A 9,168-nucleotide genomic window follows, 5' to 3' on the forward strand; every position below is an offset into this window, starting at 1 on the left:
ATACAGTATGGTATTAACTGACCCTGTATATAGTATGGTATTAACTGACCACGTATATAGTATGGTATTAACTGACCCTGTATATAGTATGGTATTAACTGACCCTGTATATAGTATGGTATTAACTGACCCTGTATATAGTATGGTATTAACTGAGCCTGTATATAGTATGGTATTAACTGACCCTGTATATAGTATGGTATTAACTGAGCCTGTATATAGTATGGTATTAACTGACCCTGTATATAGTATGGTATTAACTGACCACGTATATAGTATGGTATTAACTGACCCTGTATATAATATGGTATTAACTGACCCTGTATATAGTATTAACTGACCCTGTATATAGTATGGTATTAACTGACCCTGTATATAGTATGGTACAAACTGACCCTGTATATAGTATTAACTGACCCTGTATATAGTATGGTATTAACTGACCCTGTATATAATATGGTATTAACTGACCCTGTATATAGTATTAACTGACCCTGTATATAGTATGGTATTAACTGACCCTGTATATAGTATGGTATTAACTGACCCTGTATATAGTATGGTATTAACTGACCCTGTATATTGTATGGTATTAACTGACCCTGTATATAGTATGGTATTAACAGACCCTGTATACAGTATGGTATTAACTGACCCTGTATATAGTATGGTATTAACTGACCACGTAAAAAGTATGGTATTAACTGACCCTGTATATAGTATGGTATTAACTGACCCTGTATATAGTATGGTATTAACTGACCCTGTGTATAGTATGGTATTACCTGACCCTGTATATAGTGTGGTATTAAACTAACCCTGTATATAGTATGGTATTAACTGACCCTGTATATAGTATGGTATTAACTGACCCTGTATATAGTGTGGTATTAACTGACCACGTATATAGTATGGTATTAACAGACCCTGTATATAGCGTGGTATTAACTGACCCTGTAAATACTCTGGTATTAACTGACCCTGTATATAGTGTGGTATTAACTGACCCTGTATATAACTACTGACCCTGTATACAACTACTGACCGTGTATATAACTACTGACCTTGTATATAACTACTGACCCTGTATATAACTACTGACCCTGTATATAGTATGGTATTAACTGAGCCTGTATATAGTATTAACTGACCCTGTATATAGTATGGTATTAACTGACCCTGTATATAGTATGGTATTAACTGACCCTGTATATAGTATGGGATTAACTGACCCTGTTTATAGTATGGTACTAACTGACCCTGTATATAGTATGGTATTAACTGACCCTGTGTATAGTATGGTACTAACTGACCCTGTATATAGTATGGTATTAACCTGACCCTGTATATAGTATGGTACTAACTGACCCTGTATATAGTATGGTATTAACTGTCCCTGTATATTACTACTGACCCTGTATATAACTACTGACCCTGTATATAACTACTGACCCTGTATATAACTACTGACCCTGTATATAACTACTGACCCTGTATATAGTATGGTATTAACTGACCCTGTATATAGTATGGTATTAACTGACCCTGTATATAGTATGGTATTAACTGACCCTGTATATAGTATGGTATTAACTGACCCTGTATATAGTATGGTATTAACTGACCCTGTATATAGTATGGTACTAACTGACCCTGTATATAGTATGGTATTAACTGACCCTGTATATAGTATGGTATTAACTGACCCTGTATATAGTATGGTATTAACTGACCCTGTATATAGTATGGTATTAACTGACCCTGTATATAGTATGGTATTAACTGACCCTGTATATAGTATGGTATTAACTGACCCTGTATATAGTATGGTATTAACTGACCCTGTATATAGTATGGTATTAACTGACCCTGTATATAGTATGGTACTAACTGACCCTGTATATAGTATGGTATTAACTGACCCTGTATATAGTATGGTATTAACTGACCCTGTATATAGTATGGTACTAACTGACCCTGTATATAGTATGGTACTAACTGACCCTGTATATAGTATGGTATTAACTGACCCTGTATATAGTATGGTACTAACTGACCCTGTATATAGTATGGTATTAACTGACCCTGTATATAGTATGGTATTAACTGACCCTGTATATAGTATGGTATTAATTGACCCTGTATATAGTATGGTATTAACTGACCCTGTATATAACTACTGACCCTGTATATAGTATGGTATTAACTGACCCTGTATATAGTATGGTATTAATTGACCCTGTATATAGTATGGTATTATCTGACCCTGTATATAGTATGGTATTAACCTGGCCCTGTATATAGTATGGTATTAACCTGACCCTGTATATAGTATGATACTAACTGACCCTGTATATAGTATGGTACTAACTGACCCAGTATATAGTATGGTATTAACAGACCCTGTAGTATAGTATGGTATTAACTGACCCTGTATATAGTATGGTATTAACTGACCCTGTATATAGTATGGTATTAACTGACCCTGTATATAGTATGGTATTAACTGACCCTGTATATAGTATGGTATTAACTGACCCTGTATATAGTATGGTATTAACTGACCCTGTATATAGTATGGTATTAACTGACCCTGTATATAGTATGGTATTAACTGACCCTGTATATAGTATGGTATTAACTGACCCTGTATATAATGGTATTAACTGACCCTGTATATAGTAACTAACTGACCCTGTATATAGTATGGTACTAACTGACCCTGTAACTATAGTATGGTATTAACTGACCCTGTATATAGTATGGTATTAACTGACCCTGTATATAGTATGGTATTAACTGACCCTGTATATAGTATGGTATTAACTGACCCTGTATATAGTAACTGACCCTGTATTATTAACTGACCCTGTATATAGTATGGTATTAACTGACCCTGTATATAGTATGGTATTAACTGACCCTGTATATAGTATGGTATTAACTGACCCTGTATATAGTATGGTATTAACTGACTGTATATAGTATGGTATTAACTGACCTCTGTATATAGTATGGTATTAACTGACCCTGTATATAGTATGGTATTAACTGACCCTGTATATAGTATGGTATTAACTGACCCTGTATATAGTATGGTATTAACTGACCCTGTATATAGTATGGTATTAACTGACCCTGTATATAGTATGGTATTAACTGACCCTGTATATAGTATGGTATTAACTGACCCTGTATATAGTATGGTATTAACTGACCCTGTATATAGTATGGTATTAACTGACCCTGTATATAGTATGGTATTAACTGACCCTGTATATAGTATGGTATTAACTGACCCTGTATATAGTATGGTATTAACTGACCCTGTATATAGTATGGTATTAACTGACCCTGTATATAGTATGGTATTAACTGACCCTGTATAGTATGGTATTAACTGACCCTGTATATAGTATGGTATTAACTGACCCTGTATATAGTATACTGGTATATAACTGACCCTGTATATAGTATGGTATTAACTGACCCTGTATATAGTATGGGATTAACTGACCCTGTATATAGTATGGTACTAACTGATATAGTATGGTATTAACTGACCCTGTATATAGTAACTGACCCTGTATATAGTATGGTATTAACTGACCCTGTATATAGTATGGTACTAACTGACCCTGTATATAGTATGGTATTAACTGACCCTGTATATAGTATGGTACTAACTGACCCTGTATATAGTATGGTATTAACTGACCCTGTATATAGTATGGTACTAACTGACCCTGTATATAGTATGGTATTAACTGACCCTGTATATTACTACTGACCCTGTATATAACTACTGACCCTGTATATAACTACTGACCCTGTATATAGTATGGTATTAACTGACCCTGTATATAGTATGGTACTAACTGACCCTGTATATAGTATGGTATTAACTGACCCTGTATATAGTATGGTATTAACTGACCCTGTATATAGTATGGTATTAACTGACCCTGTATATAGTATGGTACTAACTGACCCTGTATATAGTATGGTATTGAACTGACCCTGTATATAGTATGGTATTAACTGACCCTGTATATAGTATGGTATTAACCTGACCCTGTATATAGTATGGTATTAACTGACCCTGTATATAGTATGGTATTAACTGACCCTGTATATAGTATGGTATTAACAGACCCTGTATATAGTATGGTACTAACTGACCCTGTATATAGTATGGTATTAACTGACCCTGTATATAGTATGGGATTAACTGACCCTGTATATAGTATGGTACTAACTGACCCTGTATATAGTATGGTATTAACTGACCCTGTATATAGTATGTACTAACTGACCCTGTATATAGTATGGTATTAACCTGACCCTGTATATAGTATGGTATTAACTGTCCCTGTATATAACTACTGACCCTGTATATAACTACTGACCCTGTATATAACTACTGACCCTGTATATAGTATGGTATTAACTGACCCTGTATATAGTATGGTACTAACTGACCCTGTATATAGTATGGTATTACCTGACCCTGTATATAGTATGGTATTAACTGACCCTGTATATAGTATGGTATTAACTGACCCTGTATATAGTATGGTACTAACTGACCCTGTATATAGTATGGTATTAACTGACCCTGTATATAGTAATAACTGACCCTGTTTATAGTATGGTACTAACTGACCCTGTATATAGTATGGTATTAACTGACCCTGTTTATAGTATGGTACTAACTGACCCTGTATATAGTATGATATTGACTGACCCTGTATATAGTATGGTAACAACTGACCCTGTATATAGTATGGTATTAACTATCCCTGTATATAGTATGGTAACTACTGACCCTGTATATAACTACTGACCCTGTATATAACTACTGACCCTGTATGTAACTACTGACCCTGTATGGTAACTACTGACCCTGTATATAGTATGGTATTAACTGACCCTGTATATAGTATGGTACTAACTGACCCTGTATATAGTATGGTATTAACTGACCCTGTATATAGTATGGTATTAACTGACCCTGTATATAGTATGGGATTAACTGACCCTGTATATAGTATGGTACTAACTGACCCTGTATATAGTATGGTATTAACTGACCCTGTATATAGTATGGTATTAACTGACCCTGTATATAGTATGGTATTAACCTGACCCTGTATATAGTATGGTATTAACTGACCCTGTATATAGTATGGTATTAACTGACCCTGTATATAGTATGGTATTAACTGACCCTGTATATAGTATGGTATAACTGACCCTGTATATAGTATGGTATTAACTGACCCTGTATATAGTATGGTATTAACTGACCCTGTATATAGTATGGTACTAACTGACCCTGTATATAGTATGGTATTAACTGACCCTGTATATAGTATGGTATTAACTGACCCTGTATATAGTATGGGATTAACTGACCCTGTATATAGTATGGTACTAACTGACCCTGTATATAGTATGGTATTGAACTGACCCTGTATATAGTATGGTATTAACTGACCCTGTATATAGTATGGTATTAACCTGACCCTGTATATAGTATGGTATTAACTGACCCTGTATATAGTATGGTATTAACTGACCCTGTATATAGTATGGTATTAACAGACCCTGTATATAGTATGGTACTAACTGACCCTGTATATAGTATGGTATTAACTGACCCTGTATATAGTATGGGTATTAACTGACCCTGTATATAGTATGGTACTAACTGACCCTGTATATAGTATGGTATTAACTGACCCTGTATATAGTATGTACTAACTGACCCTGTATATAGTATGGTATTAACCTGACCCTGTATATAGTATGGTATTAACTGTCCCTGTATATAACTACTGACCCTGTATATAACTACTGACCCTGTATATAACTACTGACCCTGTATATAGTATGGTATTAACCTGACCCTGTATAAAGTATGGCATTAACTGACCCTGTATATAGTATGGTATTAACTGACCCTGTATATAGTATGGTATTAACTGACCCTGTATATAGTATGGTATTAACTGACCCTGTATATAGTATGGTATTAACTGTCCCTGTATATAACTACTGACCCAGTATATAACTACTGACCCTGTATATAACTAACTGACCCTGTATATAGTATGGTATTAACTGACCCTGTATATGGTATGGTATTAACTGACCCTGTATATAGTATGGTACTAACTGACCCTGTATATAGTATGGTATTAACTGACCCTGTATATAGTATGGTATTAACTGACCCTGTATATAGTATGGTATTAACTGACCCTGTATATAGTATGGTATTAACTGACCCTGTATATAGTATGGTATTAACTGACCCTGTATATAGTATGGTATTAACTGACCCTGTATATAGTATAGTACTAACTTACCCTGTATATAGTATGGTATTAACAGATCCTGTATATAGTTTGGTATTAACTGACCCTGTATATAGTATGGTACTAACTGACCCTGTATATAGTATGGTATTGACCTGACCCTGTATGTAGTATGGTATTAACTGACCCTGTATATAGTATGGTATTAACCTGACCCTGTATAAAGTATGGCATTAACTGACCCTGTATATAGTATGGTATTAACTGACCCTGTATATAGTATGGTATTAACTGACCCTGTATATAGTATGGTATTAACTGACCCTGTATATAGTATGGTATTAACTGACCCTGTATATAGTATGGTATTAACTGACCCTGTATATAGTATGGTATTAACTGTCCCTGTATATAACTACTGACCCAGTATATAACTACTGACCCTGTATATAACTACTGACCCTGTATATAGTATGGTATTAACTGACCCTGTATATAGTATGGTATTAACTGACCCTGTATATAGTATGGTATTAACTGTCCCTGTATATAACTACTGACCCTGTATATAACTACTGACCCTGTATATAGTATGGTACTAACTGACCCTGTATATAGTATGGTATTAACTGACCCTGTATATAACTACTGACCCTGTATATAACTACTGACCCTGTATATAACTACTGACCCTGTATATAACCACTGACCCTGTATTTAACTACTGACCCTGTATATATAACTAACTGACCCTGTATATAGTATGGTATTAACTGACCCTGTATATAGTATGGTACTAACTGACCCTGTATATAGTATGGTATTAACTGACCCTGTATATAGTATGGTATTAACTGACCCTGTATATAGTAATGGTATTAACTGACCCTGTATATAGTGTGGTACTAACTGACCCTATATATTGTATGGTATTACCTGATTGGGGTTGTTGTTATGTATTCTATGGTATGGGTTTCAGAGGACAGGGCTGGGGTTTACCTGGGGTCAGTATATGGGGTTGTTGTTCTTTATTCTATGTTATAGTACGGCAGGCAGAAAGGGTCAAGAGGGTACAACAGTGAGATTACAACAAGCTCGTCTAGTGATGTCTGTAGCTACGTACCACGGACCTGTCGAACCCTAAGCCTGTCTGGAATCTAATGGAGAACAGACACCATTAATACAGTGATTAATGACTTGATTCAGTTTTCCAGACTGTGTATGTCTCTACTCTCACTCTCTCTCTCTCTCTCTGTCTCTCTCTGTCTCTCTCTACCTCTCTCTACCTCTCTCTACCTCTCTCTACCTCTCTCTGTCTCTCTCTCTCTCTCTCTCCTCTCCTCTCCTCTCTTAGAGGTTTCATCAGCGTTACCATGGATAATTAGTCTGATTGCTCTCCGCTGAAATCAAAGTAGCGCTGTGGTGTGTGCGTGCCTGTGTGTGTGTGGGTATGCGTGTGGATAACAATGGCTGATGTCTCTCATTAAACCCTGTAGCAGGTAATCAAAGGGGACTGGTGGAAATGTCAGCTATTTCAACTATGTCTTCTGTGTCTGCTGGGATAAATGATTACACGGATTAGACCTTGGCCAAGAAATCACACACACACATAAACAAACACACTCTGTTCTGTGCTGTTACCAAACAAAGAACAGCATCACATTCCCCTTTCAATTAGGACATCAGATGAACAGTGAAGTAGGGGTGTGAGAGAGAGAGAGAGAGACAGAGAGGGAGAGAGAGAAAGAAACAGAGAGAGAGAGAGAAAGAGAGAAAGGAAGAGAGAAGTGGCAGAATCCCTGACCACTGTGACTGACCCAAACTTAAGGAAAGCTTTGACTATGTACAGACTCAGTGAGCATAGCCTTGCTATTGAGAAAGGCCGCCATAGGCAGACCTGGCTCTCAGGAGAAGACAGGCTATGTGCACACTGCCCACAAAATGAGGTGGAAACGTAGCTGCACTTCCTAACCTCCTGTCCAATGTATGACCATATTAGAGACACATATTTCCCTCAGATTACACAGATCCACAAAGAATTTAAAAACAAACCCAATTTTGATAAACCAGTGCAGAACAAACACCATTGTAAATACAACCCATATTTATGCTTATTTATTTTCCCTTGTGTACTTTAACCATTTGTACATTGTTACAACACTGTATATATACATAATATGACATTTGTAATGTCTTTATTCTTTTGAAACTTCTGAATGTGTAATGTATACTGTTCATTTTTATCGTTTATTTAACTTTTGTATATTATCTACCTCACTTGCTTCGGCAATGTTAACACATGTTTCCCATGTCAATAAAGCCCCTTGAATTGAATTGAATTGAGGGAGAGAGAGAGAGAGAGAGAGAGAGAGAGATGGGGAAAGAGAGAGAGAGATGGGGAAAGAGAGAGACAGAGAGAGAGAGAGAGAGAGAGGGGAGAGAGAGAGAGAGAGAGAGACAGAGAGAGAGAGAGAGAGAGCAAAAGAACCAAGGCCAGGCAGATGTACAGACAGATATATTTCTAGATATACAAACATTTAAAAAGACAGAGACAGACAGACAGACAGGCAGACAGACAGTCCCACATGGCACCCTATCCCCTTGGGATCGTGTCCAAGGCAGCACACTATCTAGGGAATATGGTGCCATTTGGGACATGCCCAGAGCCTGCAGCGTCTTGCCAAGCTGATCCATGCTTTACGGCCCGAGTGGCAACACAAAGCTTTTTAATGGAGCTAACATTTGTGCAACATGTGGTTCACTAGTTTCATAGCAGAAACAGGAAGCCTACAGTCCTTAAACCCTAACCACACACTCCACATGCTGTCCTCTGATCTACTGTAAT

The sequence above is a fragment of the Oncorhynchus tshawytscha genome, linkage group LG21 (genome assembly GCF_018296145.1).
Source record: "Oncorhynchus tshawytscha isolate Ot180627B linkage group LG21, Otsh_v2.0, whole genome shotgun sequence".
Taxonomy (NCBI): Eukaryota; Metazoa; Chordata; class Actinopteri; order Salmoniformes; family Salmonidae; genus Oncorhynchus; species Oncorhynchus tshawytscha.